This window comes from Lissotriton helveticus, chromosome 1_1 (assembly GCF_964261635.1).
Source record: "Lissotriton helveticus chromosome 1_1, aLisHel1.1, whole genome shotgun sequence".
NCBI lineage: Eukaryota > Metazoa > Chordata > Amphibia > Caudata > Salamandridae > Lissotriton > Lissotriton helveticus.
In genome coordinates this window covers 745,155,123-745,179,926 of record NC_136057.1, presented here as the reverse complement: position 1 = coordinate 745,179,926, position 24,804 = coordinate 745,155,123, and the positions used below count along the sequence as shown (strand labels likewise).

The 24,804-nt window shown below is 45.6% G+C and overlaps 2 protein-coding genes across 4 annotated transcripts in view; one reads left to right on the top strand and one right to left on the bottom strand.

Annotated features, from left to right (window-relative positions):
- The window catches only part of PUS7L (pseudouridine synthase 7 like), a 152,019-nt gene extending 133,989 nt beyond the window's left edge, over nucleotides 1–18,030 (bottom strand). The window contains exons 1-2 of one of the 2 annotated variants that reach the window (XM_078674283.1): nucleotides 17,852–17,969; nucleotides 9,810–9,870 (exon numbers count right to left, since the gene is read on the bottom strand). The gene's annotated coding sequence lies outside the window, so the exon portion shown is untranslated. Of the gene's footprint in view, nucleotides 1–9,809; nucleotides 9,871–17,851 lie in introns of both variants that reach the window. The other variant, XM_078674282.1, reaches the window with a different exon arrangement.
- A 133-nt stretch (nucleotides 18,031–18,163) lies between these two features.
- IRAK4 (interleukin 1 receptor associated kinase 4) overlaps nucleotides 18,164–24,804 on the top strand; it is a 131,981-nt gene continuing 125,340 nt past the window's right edge. For both annotated transcript variants that reach the window (XM_078655469.1, XM_078655477.1), the window contains exon 1: nucleotides 18,164–18,296. The gene's annotated coding sequence lies outside the window, so the exon portion shown is untranslated. The remainder of the gene's footprint in view (nucleotides 18,297–24,804) is intronic.

Here is a 24,804-nt window from a genome sequence, read left to right as displayed (position 1 = left end):
TCTTCTATGGGCAGTTGGAAGTCCAGTGATCAGGGCAGCGATGTGGGGGGATTTTGGGGGGGGGGGCGGGTGGGGGGGTGGTGTTTGGTTTATATGTTGATTGGTTTGTTTGTTGCATCAATTCACAATCCTGTCTCAATAGACGAAATCGGAGGGCGCATTGGAGGTACCGGGTTGACGATGGCGAGTAGTGAAATAAAAATATTACGTTGGAAAGTTAACGGGTTGGGGGATAAGATCAAGCGAAATGTAGTTCTCCAATTCCTTACACGGAAGTCACCAGATGTGGTCCTGGTTCAAGAGACGCATCTTATTGGGAACTCATGCAATGCTCTGCATAGAATGGGGTATAAGTTAATTGCACATTTCGGGTTTACATCAGGCTCTAGGGGAGTGGGGATTCTGATTCGTAAAACATTTCCACTGGCAGTGTCCTCCACATGGGAAGATGGGAGGGGCAGGTATGTTGGAGTCTCGGGCATGTAGGAGGGACAACAGATCACCTTTTTGTCTGTTTATGTTCCGCTGGGATTACAAGGCACAACGCTAGCAGATTTGGGGACGGTCATACCTTCGCTTCCTGAGGGGGTGTTATACTTGGGAGGCGACTTTAACGCAGTCGTCTCTGGCATGATGGACAGGTATCCCCCAAGAGACACGGGGAGGGCAATGCGGTGGCTGACGGACTTTATAGACGCAATGGGACTGGTTGATAGTTGGAGGTTACTACACACAGATCAAAAACAGTACACTTTCCACTCTGGGGCTCATGATAGTCTCTCGCGCCTGGACTACTGTTTGGTCCCCGCTGCACAAGGTTCAAACATAGCAGAGGTTAAGCATTTAGCCAGAGGCATATCAGATCATTCTCCACTCTCGATTCACATTGTCATAGCCCGGGGCACAGCATGAAGGGTGGCTCCAATAAATCCATGGTATTTGCGTAACCCCAAGGCCCGCAAGGACCTCCTTGTTAAGCTAGATGATTATTTTGCCAATAAAGTGGGTTCGGTGTCTTCACCTGGATCCTTATGGGAGGCCTTTAAGACAGTTATCCCTGTCTGCAATAGCGGGAACTAAGAAGGAGAAACAGAGGGAAGTAGTGGAATTAGAAACGGATAACAACAAACTGGAGGGTGAATTGGAGCAGGAAGTGACGCGGGCTAAGCTTCACCAGCTTAGCCTAAAGCAACATGACTACAGGGCATTGGTCACCGATGGAGCTAAGGTTCTTTGTAGGTAACAACAAGGTAGACTGTACGAGCTGGGGGACAAGGCAGGGAAGCTTATTGAATTGCTGGATAAGAAAGACTGGGCTTGTCGATTGGTCCCTGAGCTCTTGACAAAAGAGGGACCGTGACTTACTGAACCGCAGGAGATAGTAAATGCATTCGCTGAGCATTTCCAGGCTGTATATACATCGGCATCTTCCTGCCCGGAAGCTGATTCCCACTTATTGCTCCGAATTGTACAGCTCCTGTGTCTTTCCCTTGATGATAGCCGGTTTATGGACAGCGCGATTACGGCGGACGAGGTGGCCCTGGCCATCCGCTCATTGAACTCCGGTAAGGCACTGGGCCCCAACGGGATGCCCATAGAACTTTATAAGCTCAAACCCAATAGGCTGGCGCCTTATTTGATGGATAGATTCATGGAGTCCAAAGAGGCAGGGATTCTCCCCAGAGATCAGATAATTGCATAGTAGTGATCCATAAGGAGGGCAAGATTAAAACGAGCTGTGCCTCCTACAGGCCCATTTCACTCCTTAATGCCGAGCCTAAGATTTTAGCCAAGCTCCTGGCAAATAGACTGGTAAAAGTCATCAGTGACCTGGTGCATCCCGATCAGTCGGGCTTTATGCCCCATAGAAACACTGCCCTAAACTTGCGCAGACTGCACAGGGTGTTGGCCAGGGCTCACACTCTACAGGAACCAGCCATAATTGCGTCACTTGACCCAACAATGGCATTTGACATGATAGAATAGCCTTACTTGTGGGCGGTATTGGCGAAGTTTCGGTTCGGCCCTGGGTTTATTGGATGGGTGCGTCTGCTGTACCCGGAGCCTTTAAATCAAGTGGTAGTGAATAATAGTCTCAGCTCCCTTCATTCTGGGACGGGGCACCCATCAGGGCTTCTCTCTGGCACTTGAGCCCCTGGCTGCCTGGATACGCTGGGAGCCTTCGATCAGAGGTCTGCAGTGGACCCCTGGATGGGAGGACCGTATATCACTGTACGCAGATGACATACTGCTTTATCTGACTTCTCCGCGTAAGTCTCTTATTGTGATCTTTGATGTCCTGGCTTCCTTCGGGAGGAACTCGGGACTTTCCATCAATTGGGAGAAATCCCTGCTGTATGTATTGAAAGAAGACCAGCCTGCCCCCCCACGAAACTGTCCTATACAGATTTGCAAAGAAGGGTTCAAATACTTGGGAATTTATGTTTCATTGGATTACTCGCTTAGATATACTCGAAACCTTCTTCCTCCCCTCCAAAGACTTAAAAGTAATGTTTCCAATTGGAAGGGGCTTCCTCTCTCGCTGTTGGGCAGGGCAGCCCTCTTTAAAATGATGGCTCTCCCCAGTCTTCTTTATGTCCTGCAAAACACCCTGGATGTGGTACCATCTAGATACTTTGGTGAGATAGAGAACCTACAGCAGAATTTGCTGTGGGAGGGACGGCCCCGTATTGCTTTGCAAAAATTACCACTCTCCTGGTATGATGGAGGCATATCCCTTCCGGAAATCAGGAGATATTACTGGGCGTCCCAGATGGCCACAATCAATCATGGTACATATGGGCGGATTGACGACCCTGGATATGCCATGGATAAATGGCTTCTCTTTGGGGGTGGGTATAGCAGAGCTCTATATTCACGACCTAATAATCTGGCATTGACGGGCCGACTAAACACTCGGTCAAGGTTTGGCATGTGGCCACAAGTGCACTGGGCTGGAAGAATAAACTGACTATGGCCACCCCGCTGTGGGACTCGGAACAATTGGGCTCGCTCTGGAAGACGAAAGGATTCGACAAGTGGGACCGCATTGGAATTTCCACGATTAGAGATATTTGGGGCAAGGGGGGAATCAAATCATTCAAAGACATGCAGGTAGAATATAAACTCGCGGAATCCGAGTATTTCCGATATGGACAGATTCGCCAGTCCCTTCTCTCTGTCCTTCCCGGGGGGTCGGAGCCGCCAGAGGCGTCCCCCCGGAGGACAGGATACTAGACGGACATCTACCTGACAAAACTATATCTTTGATTTATAAGAAATTGATAAATCACAAGCCTGACCCTTTGGTGGCCTTGAGAGATAAGTGGAAGCAGGACGGAATAGAGCTGGATGAGGAGGACTGGCGGGCGGCTGTATCCTCCTCTAGGGAGGTCGCAATTAGCGCCCGCTTGAGATTAGTTCAGCTTAAGATTCTCCATAGGATCTACATCACGGGACCAGAGGTTGGTGCGTATGGGGCTCTCAGATAGAGGGCTATGCAAACAACAATGTGGACAAGTGGGTACCTTTATGTATATCATCTGGGAATGTGAACTCATTAATACATATTGGCGCAATATACATGATACCATACATAAAGTACTTGGGTCACTCTCTCACTAGAGGCTAGGATGTGCTTACTTAATATCTGGGAGCCTCACAGATGAAATGGGCTACTTTGGGATTCATGATTGCTAAACGAAATATTGCTCAATTGTGGGGAGCTGGCCAACCTCCTACCCTGGAAGTGTGGGAAAACAATTTGGACTGGTGCATGTTTCGAGAGAAAACTACATATCTCGCGAGGGGATGCCCTCGAAAATGGTCATCGATCTGGGGGCCTTGGAATGATTACAGAGGAGACATTTGCAAACCACCCCTGTCTGCCACTTTTGACGACCCCCCTTCTCCATGAAGTTCAGTTTAATCATGGACGTGGTTTGCTTTGCTGCCCCCCGGTGTATGCCCGGATGCTGTATTTCATCCTCTGTAATGTGATTTAATTGATGCTTTTTCAATAAAAAGAGTATAAAGATGGACAGCAGTCGATATTGTGATATAAATTAGGTTTATTTAATTCATAAACCATAGACCCACCGGAGCAGCAGGGCAAACATCCCAACTCCTCTAAATCCAACCGTTTTCTCCCCAGAAAGCAAAGTTCTATAATTCTAAGATTGCATCATATAATTCTACAGATGACACAAGCATATTCTAAGAATGAGCTAACAATATACAAACTAACATAGACATAAAAGAAAGCATGTAACCTACTACCACATGTACCTTTTTGCAAAAAACAAAAAAACAAATAAATCAAGCATCCAAAATAAAATCATCAAATTTCTTAGGAATTCTAGAAATCCTTTTGTGAGATGAGGGATTAACTTGAGAAGAAGATTCAATTGTCTCCTGCAGGTGAGAAGCAGGAACAAAAGAAGCTTCAGAACAACCCTCAAGAACATTAGGACAATCAGGAGAAACAACATTTTCAGAACTAACATCATGGGCAGATTCATCAACAAACACATCAGCAGTACGAAACTCCTTTTCTTGAACAGGATCATTCCAAATGCAACCACCATCCTCATCTTCAGTAAAAAAACGTTCCTGCCCAGGTTTAAGAAGAATAACAGAACCCTTGCTCCACCAACCCTTCTCAGCAAGAAGAACAGCAGAATCAGTTACTCTTTCAACCTGAAAAGGATTGGAAAACTTAGAAGAACCCTTGCTAGGTAAAGTGGGTTTCAAAACACGTACCCAATCACCAACCTTGATGAACTTATCTTTGGACTTAAGGGAGGCATCATGATAAATTTTGCCTGCAATGCGAGACTCTTGAATGTTCTGTTTGACTTCATCAATGATACCTTTCATGTCGACATCATGCCTCACACTCTTAACAAAGTTAGGTCTTAAAACAGATTTAGCTTGTCTACCTCTCATCAGTAAATAGGGTGAAAAACCAGTAGAAGAATTTGGAGTAATGTGGTAACTCCACAATTTCTCCTTCAAAAATTGTAAAACATCCAACTTACTCTCTAAAGCAGCCTGAATGCCCTCCTTAATGAATCTATTGGCCCTCTCAACTTGGCCATTGGCCCTGGGACAATATAAAGGAGTGGTTTCAGACTTAACGCCAAATTTTTCCAAAAAACCTTTCATTTTCCTGGAAACAAATTGCACCCCGTTATCGGATAAAATGAGATTGGGGGCACCTTCTAAACTGAAAACAAAATCCAAAAAATCAATAACAGCATCTTTATTGGGATGTTCCACAAAGGTGTAATAGATCCACTTAGAAAAATTATCTACCACCACAATAGAAAATCTCTTTTCCCTACCTAAACATTCAAAGGGACCAGAAAAGTCAATTGAAATGTTATCCCAAGGACCAACTGCCCCTTCTCTAAGAGACAAAGGTTGAGTCGAAACCTTCCAATGCTTATCAGCCCTGACACAAACAGGACAATTGTCAATCACTTTCTCAATACCTGCATCCATGCCCGGCCACCAATAATGGTTCTTAAGAATCCTTTTTGTACCAGAAATACCTGGATGACCAGCGTGAGCAAGCTTGATGAGTTTGTTTCTTAAACCATCAGGAGGAATAAACAAATGTTGACGCAACAAAATATTCCCCTCAATGCTAAGCTCATCAGCAATCTGGGCAAAACTCCTCAAACAATCTTCTAAGTTCCTAATGGGAGGCCAACCTACACCAACAAAATTCTTAACTTTATTAAGCATCAAATCCTTGTCCATAGCCTCAATCCAATCTTTCTCTGAAATGCTCAACTCAACAGAACTCACCGCATCGACCAGAGCTACAACACATTCATGCTCATCCAAAATTTCATTATTATCTTCTTCAAAGGGAGGAAGCCTAGACAAACAATCAGCAGTGACATTTTTCCCACCAGGAATATGTTGCGTCTCAAAGTTGTATTCTTGTAGTCTAGCAATCAACCTAACAAGTCTAGATGACGCCTTGCCACTCCTGACACCATCCATCATGAATACAAGCGGTTTATGATCAGTGACATGAACAAAAGGCCTACCCCACAAGAAACTTTTGAACTTTTCAACAGCCCAAACACAGGCTAAGGCCTCCTTCTCAATAGTGCTGTAGTGCTTTTCAGCACCACGAATTGCCCTGGAAATGAAAGATATAACTCTTTCTCTGCCATCAACAATCTGAGAGAAAACAGCACCAAGGCCAATAGTACTCGCATCCACGGTGACAAAGGATTTACCCTGAGGATCAAAAGTCTAAAGACCAGGTGCTTTGGAAATAAGTTTTTTAACATTGACAAAAGCTTCATCATGAATCTTGCTCCAAATAAACTGAACACCCTTTCTAAGTAACTGTCTGAGAGGTTCCACTACTAACGCATACCCTTTCACGAACCTTGAATAGTACTCTCCCAGACCTAAGAAAGAACGCAAAGAATCTTTGTCCTTGGGTGTACAAATATTATCCAAAGTATTGACTAAATCTTCTTTAGGAAAGATGCCATCTGCCGTGATTCTGTGTCCTAAATAATTTAGCTCTTCAACAAAAAATTTGCACTTTTCCTTGCTGACAGTCATGCCTTTAGAACCAAGAATGCCAAGAACCTTATTGAGAATAACATTGTGTTTGTTGTTCAGATGTTTCAGCAAAAATTAAAATATCATCCTGGAATGACTGAACACCTGTAACACCACGAAACAAATTCTCAATAAGTCTCTGAAACACACTGGCAGCTGATGCAAGACCAAATGGCATCCTTAAGAATCTATACAACCCAAAAGGCGTAATAAAAGTGGTAAGATCCTTAGAAGATTCGTCCAGAAGCACCTGATGATAGGCAGATTTGAGGTCTATAATCGAAAAAAAATTGGCACCATTCACAGCTGACAACATATCCTGAATACGGGGTAAAGGATGCGTGTCAACAACAATGTTCTTATTAAGGGACCTCAAATCTACACATAGCCTCAAATCTTGATTCTTTTTGAGTGCCAAAACAATAGCCGACACCCATTCAGAACTATCAGTTGACTCAATGATACCTTCTGAACATAAAGTATCAAGATGGACCTTCAATTTCTCACGCATACCAAGCGGAACCATACGTACTTTATGTTGAATGGGAATTGCATTCTTCTTTAACTTAATTTTATGCATATAGCCTTTGACTTGACCAACAACATTTTTGAAGACATTTGAATGTTTCTTGAGAATCATTTCTAAACTATATTTGTCCATGTAAACATTGTTAACATCAAATTCTCTAAGTTGCAGAGGACGTTCAGAACCAGGACACAAAATTACACACAGCCTACCTAAATCAAACCACCCAACTATATTCTTTCCATCAATGGCAACATAAATTTTAGTAAAGATTTTCCTAGACTCAAATTCTAACGAATCTTCAAAGTAACCTAACATGGTAATATCAAAGTTACCAAAAGCTTTTGGATTAATATCAGATTTGTGGAGAATAACGTTTTTCCAATTTTCCTTGAAAAACACATCAGACAAAATGGTGATCGGTGAACCAGAATCAGCCATGGCTTGAAAAGAAATATCACCAACCAACACAGTGCCTAACGGTGCTTTAAAAGGCAGATTGATGTTGTTCACAGAATATTCAAAAATATGGTCGTAGATAGTCAATATGTTCTGCAAATCTTCTTCAACAACATCAATATTATTAACACCCGAATTTGAAGAACTAGGAATTTTTTTTGGTGCATGGCAAACAGAAAAAAAATGGCCAACTTTACCACAATTAACACATTTTCTCTTAATAGCGGGACAGTTGACATTATTGGCTAAATGTGTTTTGGAACCACATCTATAACAGGATGATTTGTTATTAGGAATTTGTTTAAAACCAGTCCTTCCTTTGTTAGGAAATTGCACTGCACAGACAGGTGAAGTAGAAGATGAGTTGAAAGATTTAGAACTCTCAGCAGAAATGACTCTTGAAGATAAAATGGATCTCTCAATCCCTTTGGCCAAATCAATAGCCTCACTTAATGTGGGATTGCGACAAGCCAAAAGTCTTTCCTGAACTTTTTTAGACTCACATTCAAAAATCAGTTGATCCCTAATGCAATAATCAACAGTTGCTCCATAGTCGCAATTAGCAGCTAAAACTCTTAAGGCAGCAACATATTCTTCTATGGTCTCATCAGGAAATTGCTTCCTTTTATGAAATGCATGTCTTTCAATAAGAACATTAGGCTCATCTTGAAATTGTTTCTCAAGTCTGGCTACAGCTTCCTTATAAACGTTCCATCCATCACCACCACCACTAGGTGGTGGAATAGGAATTAAGTTTTTGAAAATTTCAATAGCAGCAGAACCCAAAAAACTGAATAAGATGGCCTTTAGCTCGCCGCCTTCCTTGAATCCAACAACTCCCTCGACCCCTCACAGTCCGGCTTTCGAGCCAAACACAGCACCGAAACCGCCCTCATTGCAGCGACAGATGACATCCGAATGCTACTGGACAATGGAGAAACAGCTGCCCTCATCCTACTCGACCTCTCCGCCGCCTTCGACACAGTCTGTCATAGCACCCTCATACAACGCCTCAGCAACGTCGGAATACAAGGAAAAGCCTTGGACTGGATCATCTCGTTCCTCGCCGGGAGAACCCAGAGAGTCCGACTCCCCCCATTCAAATCTGAGTCCACCGAAGTCATCTGCGGAGTACCACAAGGATCATCACTCAGTCCCACCCTCTTCAACGTCTACATGAGCCCCCTCGCATCCATCGCACGACAACACGACCTTAACATCATCTCCTATGCTGACGACACCCAGCTGATCCTTTCCCTCACCAAAGACCCTAACACCGCCAAAACCAATCTTCATGAAGGCATGAAAGAAGTAGCCGAATGGATGAAAAACAGCCGCCTAAAACTTAACTCAGACAAAACGGAAGTTCTCATCCTAGGATCCTCACCCTCTGCCTGGGACGACTCTTGGTGGCCATCGGCCCTGGGCACAGCACCCATACCCACAGACCACGCACGCAACTTGGGCTTCATCCTAGACTCCTCCCTCTCGATGACCAGACAAGTTAACGCCGTCTCATCCTCTTGCTTCAACGTACTCCGTATGCTCAAAAAAATCTTCCGTTGGATCCCCACCGAAACAAGAAAGACGGTCACCCACGCACTGGTCACCAGCCGACTGGACTACGGAAACACCCACTACGCCGGAACCACAGCCAAGCTACAGAAAAAACTCCAACGCATCCAAAACGCATCTGCCAGGCTCATATTGGACATCCCTCGCCGAGCTCACATTACCGGCCACCTGAAAGACCTCCACTGGCTTCCCGTCAACAAGAGAATAACGTTCCGTCTCCTCACCCACGCTCACAAAGCCCTCTACAAACTAGGACCCGAAAGCCTCAGCACACGACTGTCCTTCTACACACCCACCCGCCAACTAAGATCCTCCAACCAAGCGCTTGCCGCAGTCCCGCGCATCCACAAATGCACCATGGGAGGGAGATCCTTCTCCTACCTGGCGGCCATGACCTGGAACTCGCTCCCCACTCACCTCCGCCTCTCACAGAACCACATTTCCTTCAGAAAAGAACTTAAAACCTGGCTATTCGATAAATAATCCACCCCCCACACAAGCGCCTTGAGACCCTATGGGTGAGTAGTGCGCTATACAAATTTCTGAACTTGAACTTGAACCTTTAATCTTTCAGCGGAAAATTTGGATCCGTCAATAGCCACAATGTAATTCTCAAAACTTTCAAACCACTTTTTCCATTCCAACTTAGGCTTACCTGGAATTTGTAGAAAAACTGTGGGTTGATTGCAAATTTGCGCATTAGCCATGTCTAGATCCTGAATAAATAAAGCAAAGAAGAAAAGTCAAAACAAATTAACTAAAAGCTTTTCCCAAAAACTAATTTTTTTTTTTTTTTACAAATTTAAAATGTGCACATCACTGAAAAGCTGAACAAGGAAAGAAGAAGAGTAAGAAAATAGTTGAGCTCCAAAGTGTGTCATAAGATAAGTGTGCACCTCATCAGAACAGGAACTGTGTACGAACTTCCAACAAAGATTGTCTTCAAAAGAAAAGCCAAAGTAATAATAAGTGTGCGCACCACTGAAAATGCGCTTACAACAGAATGCCTTCGATGAAGCAAAATTAAGTGTGCGCACCACTGAAAATGCGCTTATAACAGAATGCCTTCAATGAAGTAAAATTGAATTAAAGTGTGCGCACCACTGAAAATGCGCTTGTAACGGAATGTCTCCGATGAAATAATGAAGAATACTAGTGTGCGCATCACTGACGTTGCTTTGTAGATTAATATCGATTTTAGTAAGAAAATCTCACCCGCTTTCCAGATAGATGAAGACAAGTAGCGGCAGTTAAGAATAATGAAAGTACGCACAAAGTCTGATTTTAAAATGGCCGCTCTTACGTAGGTGCGTAATGAGGTCACTGGAACGCAGGGTATAAGCAAAAAATTTCCTTTAAAATGGCCGCCAAAACGTCGCCAAGCTCTGAGGTCACTGAAGCGCAACGTTGAGGAGAAGGAACGCACAGCAGGAAGAGCTGATGACGTAAAGCAGACTCAGCAAGGCACCTTCACGCACTGGAACTCAGAAGCACAGTCAAACATAACGGATTCATCCAAAGCTTAAGAACGCTTAAGCAAGGTAAATCGAAGATAAAATCGAAGTTACAGTACCTTGAATTTCGTAGAAAATAATCGAAGGCAGGAAGAATAAATTTTAAAATATCAGAAGAGTCTTGTGCTAAATTTTCGGCTCGTCATGAGAGTGAAAACTCCCGAAAATTTTAAATTTGCCGAATTATCCAGTGGGTCTTCTTTAAGTTTCCCTCGTCGCCAATATAAAGATGGACAGCAGTCGATATTGTGATATAAATTAGGTTTATTTAATTCATAAACCATAGACCCACCGGAGCAGCAGGGCAAACATCCCAACTCCTCTAAATCCAACCGTTTTCTCCCCAGAAAGTAAAGTTCTATAATTCTAAGATTGCATCATATAATTCTACAGATGACACAAGCATATTCTAAGAATGAGCTAACAATATACAAACTAACATAGACATAAAAGAAAGCATGTAACCTACTACCACAAAGAGTTATAAAAAAAAACTATGATGATCCCCAAACAGTTTAAAACAAGTCTCTGAATTCTTTTTTTTCTGCTGTTTTATATAGCACAAACTCGACCCAAAGGTATTGGAGTGCTTTACATGAGCAAGAGTTATATTACACAAGGACACATTCATTTTTTGTAGGCACTGGGAGATTAAGTGATTTGCCCAGAATCACAGGATGTTAAGCTAATTCCAACACTCGAATCCGGTTCCCCAATTCCAAAGGCAGCAGCTATGGTTGCTACGCAAAGTAGAGATGCCCTCAATAATAATTACATATTTTGAACTTTTGGTTTGGCTGCGAAGTAAGAAAAAAAGTGTTCTCAATTGAAAATTTTAATGCTCACAGGTTTGGTGTTTTGTAAAACCCGATACAAATTCTTTGAAAATCTGTCCCTGTGGGTCTAGTTAGCAGAAAGAAAGAGGGAGGGGCAACACAGTGGAAAGAGGCAGGCTTCGGGAGGATGTAGAAACCAATGAGGGAGTAAACCAAATGAACATTTAAGGCTGGTGAGAGAGTCAGGATACGTGGCGGACTTTTGAGAGATGCTTGTTTTATTTGCATATGCAGGCCACCCAGGAAGGTGGCATTATAACTTATGTAACACCTATGACTTGTTATTGGGGGGTAAAACTATCTTGGTGTGTGACACTGGGGGCTAGTCTGAGAAACTTCACTCAGCAGCATCGCAGCTGTTCAAGGAGTTTCACTTTTCGGTGGACAGCTCAGATATCTTGGAGTGCGACATGCATGGTTTGTTGAGAGTGTCCAAAACAAGTAGGTGGTAGAATTATATGTGCCTTTAAAATGGCTTGTTGACAGACCTTCACTTGGTGGTAGACACCAGAGCTCTCTGTCCACTGTTCACCTTGTGATTGTTGCATAGCATGATCCACTTCCACCTTCATAAACCGCAGAAGGGGAAAAAGACAAAAACTGATTTTGCCAGCCATTGTGTGCCTCTGTGCTCCAGAGCCGCCACCTGTGGCCTGTGCCCTGGAGCTCCATTACAACACTGGAGTGGTGGTGAGGTCACAGAGCACTATTGGGTTCAGCTCTCGCATACCTGCCCCCTCCAATATCACTTCCTCTCCAGCACTTGACAGCCATAAAACAGGATATATCGAAAAGATTTCTTGACCTCTAATTGGCTCATACTGGTGGAACGTGCTTCTGAGTGGAAGGAAAGGACAATTATAACATTTGGGGAAAACTAGGCAGATCCACCGAGTGGCCTAAATTCCTGGTTCGTTTTCAGAGATTTCAATTTGGAGTCCTCCTTTCTAGATCACACACACACACACGGATCTTTAGCAGATCAGTGCCTCTTCTAGAGCAGAATCTACCGGTAGCAGCGGCGCCGAGCACCACGTCTATGTGGGGAGACTGAGTAACCTAGGCAGACCATTAGACATATCACTTTCTAGCAATGTGTCTGGGTCCTGGTCTTACGACTACCCAGGTCATGCTCCTTACTCAGGCTACTATGTCACGCTTGCTGGGCTCAGTCTTTTAACAGTCACTCAGCGTTAAAAAAACTGCTGTTTTCAACATTCGCAAGATAAACTCCAGAGGCTATGTTGGCCATTCTGGGGCCCCAGACAAAAGTTTTGATACCAGCTTCTCATTTTAACCACATTGTTTGATCCTGGGAAAGCGGCTGTTGGACGTGGCCCTTTTGGCAGGTTCACCCCTAAACTTTTTACCAGTCTCCTAGCCTTTTCCCTGAGTAATGTTAGTGGTTTTAGGCCAATAGGCACTTTAGCACTGCTGTACAGTGTAAAGTGCGTGCGCCCTGGTTACATTTAGTGAGATTGGCCTGCCCTCCCATAGGAATGCATGGGGGATTCCCTGATGAATGTGGGTCAGTGGTAAATCCGGATGTGAGAGGCGCTGCATGGTCAAGTCTGGTATGTATAAAATGGTATTAATAAATGCTGCGCAATGGTGTGTGCAGATTTATTGTGGTTATTTTAGAAATGCAACTTTTAGAAGTTGGCATTTCTGTGTGCTATGTGTCTGCCTGCCTGCTGTGAATTGCATGTCTGGCTTTTGAGTGACGGGGCTGGTGAGGTGTGGGTGGCTCCAGGAGGGGCAGGGTGAGTCAGCGCTAGGCTGAATGGGACTTCTACATTTTGAGTAGTGGGAGGGGAAGTCCCTGGTCCCTGAATAGGATGGTACCTGCCCTAGTGAATGCTGGCTCCGCCGCCCTGGAATGTGTCTGATGACGAGCCCCCACCTAACAATAAGGAAGAGGAGCCTGGTTTACAGAGTGCTCCAGAACCAGTTGGAACTGGTTCCCCCAAGCCCTGTACTCTCCAGATAAAGGAAAATGTCATATAAATGAAGGGGATTTGAGCCCATGAGAGGGTTGTGCTGTTCCTGACTTAAAGGGGGAGGGCTGCTTGTGGGCTCCAGGAGGAACCGCCACTAGGGACAGGCTCCCTGCTGGAGGGCCCGGTGTGCTGGCCTGCCTGGGCCCAGCCTTTGCCCCCTGGACTTTGGACTTTTATCCCTAGGAGTGCTTTCTCTGTATTGGGGAGAGTGCTGGAGACTTTGCCCTAGCACTTAGAGAGTGCTTCTATTTTTAATTTGCAGCGCTGGGCTGCTGCATGGGGATTCCCACGCCTTTCTGAAAAGGCGGGTGCCCACCCCGCTCTTTGAATTTAATTATTGGCAGGTGCCCACCCCGCATTCTCACTTAATTTACAGGAGCCCAGCCCGCATTTGTGCTAATTCGCAGGTGCCCATCCCGCGTATTTATATTTTAAAACCGGAGCAGGAGCCCACCACGCCGATCTGCGCCTACCGGCGTGAGGCCGCCGGCACCGAGAACACTGAGGGCCGCCGCACTGTTGCGGCGACCCGGACGTCAGGCAGAGTCCGCCTGGCTGTGGGTGGGGTCCAGAAGTTGTCCACAGGAAGTAGAAGGGCCGAGGAGAAGTCGGCGCCTGCATTGCTGGGCTCCCGTGTACCGTGGGAGCCCTGCGTGTGATCCGTATCGGTGTAGAGAAGGGAGGACGGGAGCCTACCCCGCCTCCCAGGACATCCCGGTGAACAGAGGAGCCAGCCGGACACGAAGAGAGGAAGTCCGGAGACTCGCTGGTCCCACCTCGAGCCCCAAGTCCCAGGAAGGGGCTCGGGTGAAGCGAGGTGAGACGCCGGAGTCCTGAATCAGCCGGTGAGATACAACAGAGCCTTGCGGGCTCCAGTGGCGGCACCTTCAACCTTCCCCCACCTGGCAGAGGGGGAGGGAGGCCACAGAGATAACTGGTGACATGAGGAGAACGGTGAGTGAGCCTGAGGCACGTTTAGTGCCAGTGCAAATTTCTTTTTGACACAGCTGCACAAGCACAGGCAGTTGCAACATTGGGGCCGAAGTGTGGAGCCTTGTTGGTGCCCCTCGGGCAAGTGGGTGCTGGTGTCATCATTTGCTAAATAATCAGGAGGAGCCCAGTGAAACGGGGCTCCCCAGGCACGAAGAGTACCAGTGCTCATTTGGCCTGTCTTGATTGGGGCTTCATAGCTGCACCGTTGTTGCGGGCAGTTGCAACGTGGGGGTACATTGTTGTCAGGGCCCCAGTGAGGGTCCAGACGGCACAAGGAGTGCCAGGGCCCACATTTACCTCCCCCAGCTGCACCGCAATTAGCGGCAGCTGCACCGTTTAGGCCAGAACCATATTTCTTGAGGGGGCACATTTGTTTTGCCAGGTCCCAGTGGGGACTAAGGGCACAGGAGTGCCAGTGCCCGCATCTTGCTGCACAGCTGCACCGCAATTAGTTGGCAGCTGCTACGTTTAGGCCTGATTATTTGCGCATTGTGGGAGATTGCTGCATTGGTAGCACAAAGCCCTGACATTGCAGGATATAGGGCGTTTGAGCCCTTGAGAATGCCAGTTTGAGTATTGGTAGGGCGCAAGGCCCTAATGTGATACCCAATGTGTTTATGGGATAGTGCTCATGCTTACAGGTATTGCATAATGTATTTATGCTTGTGATGCCTACTGTGATGCCCATTGCGTAATGTGTTTATGCTGATGAGGTTTAGGCCTACTGTGGGTTTATGCCTAATGTGTTTGGACTGCTGATGTTTTAGTACATAATATGTTTATGCGGGTGAGGCCCATTGCGTAATCTGTTTATGCTGATGAGGTTTGGGCCTTGTGTGGGTATATGCCTAATGTGATAATGCTTAGGTCATTACGTTGCTAGTAATTACTGGTTGTGGTTTATACTTACTTACCTGCATTCTGATGGTTCTCACCGTGGCCCAATCCTGTATATAATCCTCTGTGAATATTGCCCGTGCCAGTTTGCACAGTGTAAATGTGTGATTATGTTTCTAATGTGTTTATGAGAATACAAAGGCTCTTTTTGATATAACCTTGGGTGGAGTTTCTGTTGTGGTGTGCCTAGTGTGTTGCTGCTGTGTGTGGATAAGCCAGACTGCTCGTGCCAAGCTAACAAGGGGGTGAGTAGGGGTTATCTTTGGTGTGTAACTCCCTTGCCCTGACTAGAGTGGTGGTTTCTGCCTGGCTTTGGCGCAAGCCTTAGCCAACCAGGAATCCGATTTCTAACAGCGGCTTTTGTTGGACGCCTAGCTCTGGCGTCCCATTGGGGCTTCGAACCAGGAATTCCCAGCTTAGTTTACAAAATACAAAAGGCATTTAAACAATTTACATTATGCCAACGGACAAAGCATCCATTCTCACCTCAGCTAGGGCCAGCTCAGTGGAGATTTGGTCTTCTGAAGTGACAAATAATAAAAGGCTGGCTTCAGAAAGGAAAGCGATGCTTTCTTACACAGCTCAGGGCACAACAACACACGCACTTCTCTGACTTCTAGCAGTTTGCATAATTATTCTCCAGGTAGCTAAGATGTAGATAAAATGCCCACTGAGGTGTAGTGTCTTTAAGTGTGAAATAATGGCATTGCACACACAAGACCAACTTTACATAGCTTCTCCTGTGACTCACAATACACTCACTCTACATAGTGCGTCACACCACATGTCTGTAAAATTGCTAAGCGCTTGCTGTTGTACAGTTCAAGAGTAATTAGTTCCCTTACCTTGAAAGGATGAAAGACTGAGCCAGCCTTGTTGGGGGTAGGACTTTATGGTGTGCAGCTCACCAAATGTTTCAGCAGTAAGCCTTCAATTCAATGAAGTGCCTTAATCTACAAAGCATACTGGCCTTTTATGCTAGATGGACCAATCGTGCAAACGTATTTTTTTTCGCTCTTAAGTACCAATTAGCCATCATGGAAATGTAAATAAAAGTTGGCAGCCACTGCATAACAATGTAGGGTGCACACATCCTCAGCCATACATACATTTGATTTCTTAGAAAAGATATGGACCTTAAATTGTTAACTGTAGAACCCGTATAATTTGGTTTTAATCCCGACCCTCTCACTTCACTACACTGGGTAATCTTGGGCAAATCTGGTGATCTTCATTAATATGAATCCTATCTGAATAGTATGAAAAAGATGCAGAATAAAGAGAAGTGCTCCACTACCCTGGGTACCTTGTGGCATACCTGAATGTTCAGTATGGCATAAAACACCACACAATTCACGCAATATAATGCAACACCACCCAACATAAATACACTCCACATAAAACAACTCAATGCAACATGATTCAACTCCACATACTTACAGTCTAGTCTATACCACATAAATGCACACTGCATAAACCCACTCTATACCAGATAGCAACAATCCACATAAATACACTCCACACCATGCCACAACTCCAATCAGCTTAATTTCACTCAACGCCACACAGTTGCTCGCCACACAATCGAACTCCACACATTTCCATTTCTTACCACATAATTCAACAACAATCCACATAATTTAACTGAACAATATAATTACATAACACATCACATACAACCCAAACCACACGACAGAATTCCACATCATGCAACAAGGTTCAACAGCGCACCACATCATTGAATTCCAATCCAACCCACATAATTCTACTCCACATACATTCTTCCATAACAAATGGGTAAAAGACATTGTCAGTTACAATGCCAATGGCTCTAACTCTCGTAGAAACAAGACCTATTGGCTTTGCCATGCTTGTTTACAATGGGATAAACAAGGTATCAATTTCCCCACCTTGGGGTAATGTTAAAAAGTACATGTAGTCATGTTTTCACTCTTAATCGTTTAATTATCATTAAAGACACAGCGTAGGCATCACCAACATTCAGTCCTGGCCAGCTCCTTGCTCAACTGTCGGTATACAAACCGCTGGATCAGAGTTCCTCAGATGACATCTCAAGGTTCTGCATGACCTCACTCTTCCACTAAACATATGTTAGTCATACCTGTGAAATCACCTGCATTTGCTGGGCGTGATCCACGTTTTACTTCTACTCACCAGTCCGACAAAGTGCCCCCGTACACTTTCTCATAATCGTCCAAAAGAATTAATTCTTTACTGGCCTAAAGAGGTTATTCTTAAATGTCTGACTAACCCCACATTCCTGTGGACAGAGGGTGTTAGGTATGGTCACAACAACGCATTGCTATCAGTCCCAAAACGTAAAGAAAACAACTGGACTGGGTGAGTTACTCGCGCATACTGTTTAAATAGTAGTTCTGGTTTCAAGCCTGCGTCAGGAATTCCCCGTTGTTTAAACCCTGTCTCCCCAACACTGACCCGCTCTCAAGTCCCTGCGACGCTCTTCTGAGCTGCTGTGTCCCCGCTCATGTTGCAGAATTCGGCTCTGATGGCACCAGTCATGCCCATTAGTCACAGGGGTCTCTGCCCTGTAGCATGGCACGCATTGACTCGCAGCTCTTGAAGCACCGGCTCACGTGCGGCTGGCCCATGCCTTTGGAGCAGCGGACAAGTTTCTTCCGGTGCAGTTCAAGCCACAGTGGGTGGGGCGTTTCTTGGGGGCGGGTCTATTTTTCCTAGTAATATTGCATTGCAGCGATTGTTGGGAAATACACCTACTCAGCCGCTGCCAGTACCACCCCTTTTCAATTATAACCAATCAGTTGAAAAACTGCTTCTGGTTTCCTACCCAAGGTTTAGAATGTAGAAGTTACAGTAGGAAGTGGATACCGGGTGTTAAGATATCTTTTGCCCGAGACGAAAGGTAAGTTATCCCTCTCGGGACTGGTATCTGATTCAGGAGTCTTGCAGTATCGGTTTTAACCTCTTGTTTTCCTCTTACATACTTGGCAGCGTTCTATGGCAATAAGGAAGGGTTCAGTAGTAACCCCGAAACTTCTATAGATGGCATCACCGAAAATGACACTGTGTGCTCTGTGTCGTTAGAGCTGATCAGAGGATTACCGAAAGTTTCGTCACTTGAACCCAGTTGAAAGGAAATGATTTATGGCTAGATATTGATGAAATCATGAGGAATAAACATCATGGCACACTTGAGTAGCTTTTAAACACTGTTGCGAGCGGTAAATGCGCCACCACCAGCACAAACACCCACCGAGCAGTGGTGTGATTCAGTAACCCCACAACAACCCTGTGCGAGGAAGGCACTTGGTTCCATAATTGCCTGCATTGTGTTTCAGTTGTTTTATTAGCTTGAGAATGTTATTATGCGGCATATTGCTACATATTTTTTTATAGTATTACTTCATTATTTTGTCATTTTTACACATAGATACTGTCTCTAGAAATATTTTATTTAATTAGTACCATTTTAACACCCAATTACAGCTAAAATAAGCAACTGAAAGATGTCCTGTTAACCTTTGCAAAGGGCCTTCAACTGCATGCGAACGCCTCTTCTTGTTGTTAAAATCTGCAGATTATGCAGCAGATGACAGATTATGTAGCAAACGTCGCAGAATCACATAATTTCAGTGGATCTGCTTATAGTGCAAGATGCTTCCTAAGCAATACCTAGTCCCACTTCAAAGCTAGCTCTGTTGGCCTTTCAGTGGCAGACCAACTACAGTCATCCAGTGAGTATCCGATCTCACATGCTGAAGATATGGTGACCTGGAAACTATTCTACAGAGTGGGGGTTTGCTACTCATAGCTGAAGGCTCTGCAAAGACCCAATCTATTACGTCTTCTGCTTCATAAGTCTTTGTCTTTTGATGGGTTGTGTAGGAGTGGGTTTAGAGGCAGTGCTCAGCACAAAATCCCAACCACTCTCTCTGGCTCTGCCCCTATGTGGCTACTGAGGGCCACAAAAAGGCCCCGCTCTGCCGTTTATCCACTCTTACACTATGCCATTTAAGGTTGGCAGGTCTGAAGCATCGTCTATCGGGAAATCTCTGCAGTCTCTTCTTAGTGCCATGAGGCTCTTCTTTCTGCATAGCTGGCAAATATCTCCCACGTAACTGAAATCTTGAGTCAGTCCTGCATTAAAAGCCACCTGTGTAAATTGTTGACCCTATGTTTACAGTGTAAAAACTGTCCACGTCCCAGAATGCAACGCAGTTATGACTCAAAAACCCAGACGGCAGAAGCTGTGGCCCTTGTTATTTGGCCATTTGGAGCATATAGGCTGCCAGAAGACTTTCCCTCCCAACCAACGGTGTATGTTCGTTTGGTCTCCTGCACTCGGCCCCAAGCTGTTTATTTTCCTTGTTTTTGTCTCCTGCCTTTCTTTCCTTTCCCTGTGCTTTGTGCTTGTGTACCCACATCCCTGTGCTGCTGTTCTCTCTCTGCTCCATACCCTACCCTGCCCCTGTTGGTTCATCCTACTTTCCCTCTGAGCAGTAGCAAGCGGACACATCCAGTCATGGGGCCGTGGAACCAGCTCTCTGTCCTATCCTCTTGATTAGTGGGCACACTGAAAGTCTGCTTGCGTGCTCTCAGCTCAGATCTGCCTTGTTCGGCTGCACTGATAGCTACTTTTATGTTTCTTTGCATTATGTGCAAGATCCTGCAGGGCCTTTAAATGCAGAAAGAGAGGAGGCTTAAATCAGTAAGTGGTAAGACTGTACACGTGATGCCTAATTAGTAGGGTCAGCAAGTATGTGATTCAGCTGGTCTTGTTGAGGTCAGAAATGAAACTCCATTGTTATAATGTACCGTAACACAGTGTCTCTATTTACTGCAGGAATTGCTGTGAGTGTGAAAACTCACTCTATTCCTGCTTTCTATCTGATATTAGAGCAGGTAACAAGGGAAAGAACGGTAGAGTTTAATTTTGTGAGAGCTAGACAACCTAATTAAGTTGAGGGAACTGTGTAAGCGCCTGCATCAATGGAGAATACAGGGTTTCTTCAGTGACCTACAGGCGGAGCTCATATCATGATGTGTTCGTCCATCCTATCCTCTGTTATCCACGTAAGTCTTTTATAGGAGGCTATGTGGTACAGCTTTTGCAGCCATTCCATGTTGGTGATGTCCTGTGGTGAAGGATGCACACTTTGGTAACCACCAGCAAGGTTAACATGCATCGTCTAGTGAGAAAATGTGTCTGGAATGTCCGGGACGTCATGCAGTAGCTGAGAGGTGAAGCAGCTACATTTGGTTAGGGTTTTCCACACATTAGACCAGTTTGAATCAAGAACTGGACAGCTCCACAGTATTTGAGATAGTACCTTTTTCATTTGCTTGTATCTCCAATACGATGGGTGTCGAACCATCCCTTCTCTGTATGTTTAAGCTGGCATCCAGTACTATTTGTGTACAGTTTTGTAATAGGTACTTTTAAGTCGTCGTTCCGGTAATACCTGATGATGCGTTTCTAGCTTGGAGGACTAATATTTCATTGCACTCCAGAGAGATTATGGATTATCACACCATGCATGTCTCAGCTGCTGTAGGGTTGGAGGATAGTTCTATAATTGAAGTGTTGTACCGCCCTTATACGACTCCTCAATGTGCACCTGATGTCTTCATGAAAGAGAATTATTCGAAGAGAACCTGCCCAAGGGATTTGTGATAGAATACAGCAAGAATCCGCCTCAATCGCTTTTCTAGAAAAAATACTTATTTTCTAGACCCCTCACCCACCAGGGTTACCCGTAGGGGGCATGCTTCATCATTGGGGTTCCCGGGAATACAAAAGTGGCCCACCAGTTAGGTATTTTTGACGATGAAGCATGCCACCTCGGGGTAACCCTGGTGGGTGAGGGGGTCTCTGGAAAAGAAGTCTTTTTTCTAGAAAAGCGATTACAGCAGATTATCACTGTATCCTATCACAAATCCCTTGGGCAGGTTCTATTCGAAATATTCGATTTTTGTTTCATACATAACAGTTAGGATAAACCTAGCCTCTACCTCTACCCCCCTCCTTTCTTTGCTTGTAACTTCATGTAAGAGAAATCAGTGTTATGTAGGACAGGTGAAGTGAGGGTATCTGCATGGTCGCTCCTAGTCTGAGCTTCAAACATTGTATTAATTGTAATTATTGCCCGTCAGTATGCCAGACTCAAGGCTCAAGTCCTCAAATGGGAAAAACATGCATTCTCTCAGTAATTTATCAAGCATGTTTAGACCTGTCAGACCTTGTCTCCCAGTTAATTTGTTGTTTTCTTATGGAGCATTTTGACATTGGGGCTGATGACTGTATAATGGGATCAATTGTCAGTGTTTTATGCATGGAGTGCCAGACTAGAGGTAGGTAGCTGCATTCTAACACTGCCCAGAATGAAGAGGGCGTTAGCTTCCAAGGGCTGAAAACTAGTTGCTATAAATGTTGGACTCTGTTCTAAGACTTGATACAGCCATCGGAATGGGTTTGTGTGTAGAGTTGTGGAGGTTTCTCCTTAGACTTATTTCCTTTCCATTTGAAAACCTTTATCCAGTCGCCAATCCTCTTCAATAGATCATCATCATCATTCTGGATTTGTAAACCGTGGCTAATCTCCTGTGAGGGTATCCAGGCGCGGAGAGTACTGCTGCAGAGGCTTAGTCTGACATCCAGGTCTTGAGTTCTTTTCTGAATTCCACTAGAGAGGATGAGGTCCGTAGGTGAAGAGGGAGGGCGTTCCAGGTCTTGGCTATGAGGTAGAAGAACGAGCATCCTCCACTGTTGCTGCTGTGGATGCAGGAGGTGTGGCCGAGGCAGAGGGAGGAAGAGTGCAGGTTTCTGGAGGGATGGTGGAAGTTGTGTCAGTGGCTGGTGTACTCTGGTCCTTGGTTGTGAAGGGCTTTGAAGGCATGGGTCAGCATCTTGAATTGGGACCTCTTCTCTTGAATGGTACCAAGTGGAGCTTTCTAAGGTGTTGCAGTGAAGTGGATCTGCTGCCTGAGGTTCAGGACTAGTCTGGCTGCTGTATTCTGACTTTGAGGTCTCTTGAGGAGATGCAAGGTGATTCCTGCATAGAGTGTGTTGACCTAGTCCAGTCGGCTGGTGACCAGCCCCTGTGTGACAGTGTGTGGTGTCGATGGGGAGCCATCTGAAAATCATGTGGAGAGTGAGGAAGCAGGCGGCTGAGACAGCGCTGAATAGTTTTTTTTCATGGTAAGCTTGCCGTCCAGAATGATGCAGAGGTTGCGGGTGTGGTCAGTCGTTGTTGGTGTGGGTCCTAGTTCGAGGGGCCATCAGGAGTCATTCCATGGGGAGGTGTTTCCAAAGATTAGCACTAATGTCTTGAGGTATAGGCTGTTATTTCTCAACTATTCTGCGACGTTCGTCATGCGTCTGTGGGAGTTTGTCATTGTTCTAAAGGGGTCTTCTGATAGGGAGATGATGAGTTGTGTATCCTTGGTGTTGGAGATGATGTTGAGTCCATGCAGTCCTATGACATTGGCCAGGGGATTCATGTAGGTGTTGAACACGGTCGGACTGAGGGATGAACCATGCGGGACACCGCAAATGTTGTTCTTAGGTTCCGAGATGAAGGGTGGGAAGCAGACTCTGTGTTCTGTCTGTGAGGAAGGAGGCAATCCATTTGAGGGGATCTCCTTGAATTCTGAAGTTGTAGAACCCTCTGTTCAGGGTGTGGTGTGATACTGTGTTGAATGGTGCTGAGACATCAAGGAGGATCAGGACTGCCACTTTACCTTGGTCAAGGATGGATCTGATGTCATCTGTGTCTGCAATTAGGGCGGTTTTGGTGCTGTGGTTGGTGCGGAATCCGGATTAGGACTAGTCCAGAAGGTTGTGGTTCTGAAGGTGTTCTGCAACTTGTCAGTTGATTGTTTTCTCAAGGACTTTGTCTGGGAAGGAGAGCAGAGAGATTGGGTGGTAGTTCTTGAGATTTTTGGGGTTGACTTATGGTTTCTTGAGTAGAACCTTGACCTCTGCGTGCTTCCATTCCTCGGGGAAGGTGTTCATGGTAATCAATGCCTTGAGGATGGAAGTGAGCTCACTACTGATGGTCTTGCTCTGCTCCCGAGGTTGAAGATGTGGTGGGGGCACCAGTCCTTGAGTGTTCCTGAGTAGATGATGTCATGATGGCTAAGGTGTCGGTTGTATGACATTACCACGCCTTCCTTCACCGCGCACATCTTTACATCGCACATTTCACAACGCACACCACTACCGCACATTTAAATTCATTCACATTACAAACACCTTCACCACGCATTCCACTACCATTCATTCTTTTACCATGCTTACTGCCTCTGAAAAAATCTATCACAGTGTAACACTGCCACCTACTGTTGAAAATTTATACATTAACTCTTAATACATTTTTTAATTCTATTTGTAGTTTACACATTTGTTAGTAATTGAACATGTTATATTTTTGGGGGAGACCCCACCAAGCCCCTTTTTTTAATTATCCTCAAATGCATGGTTTTGTCTTGCGATGTAAAGACTTGCGTGCCAACTGTGTTTACGATCTGAAAAATGCATGGAAAATGAACTATGAAGTAAAAACTTTGGAATAAAGGCTGTTTCCCATGGTGTCTTATGTGGTAAGCCGGTCCCAGGTGGTGAGCAGTTGATCGTCTTCTTCATTTATGGGATTGTGGCACTTCGCCCGGGATTTCAAATAGGCTCACGGACACCGGGGTGCTTGGCAAAACGGGTTTTATTACTTTGTACAGACGCCTCTTCTGCACTGGTAGGCGGTAGAATGGGAGGGGGTCGTCGATCTCCTCTGTCGTGCTTCTCGCAGTTCCCAGTCTCCGCTCCCGGTGTCTCCTGGGAGTCGTAGGCCGATCTTCCGCCGTTGTCCTCGCCGGTTCAGCAGCCGCCAGGAAGGAAAGGACACCAGCGTTAGTGCGGCACCCTCTTGCGAGTTGAAAAGGGAAGGGGTAGTGAGGACACACACGTGCTATTTACAAAACCCTGTCTCAGTGCCGGTACGTGAGGGGGGGGGGGTTTAACACTAGGTGTGCCGAATGCACCTCATGGGGGTTTACTCCACCTCCGTCCCGCCCAGCCCGTGAAGCGAGCCCGTACCTGTTCTAGCCACACTTCTCGGGAAGTGTGGCTGGGCGCTGCGCCGTCCCGTTGGCCTCCCGGCTTGTCGTTGGAGTCTCGGTCTCCGCCTCCTGCTCCTTCCGGGCTCCGCTCTTCTTCCGTTGATGTCTCCGTCCTCCGCTCTCCCGGAGTCGCCTCCTCCGTCCTCGGCTCTTCTCGCGGCTCCTCAGCAGTCCACCAGTTTTCCTCTCTTCTCGATCTTCAGTCCGCTCCTTTCGCTCCGTCTTCTCGCCAACACTTTCCTTCTCCGCCTCCGGGTGTATCACACCCCTGAGCAGAGTCTGGGCTGGGTTTTACC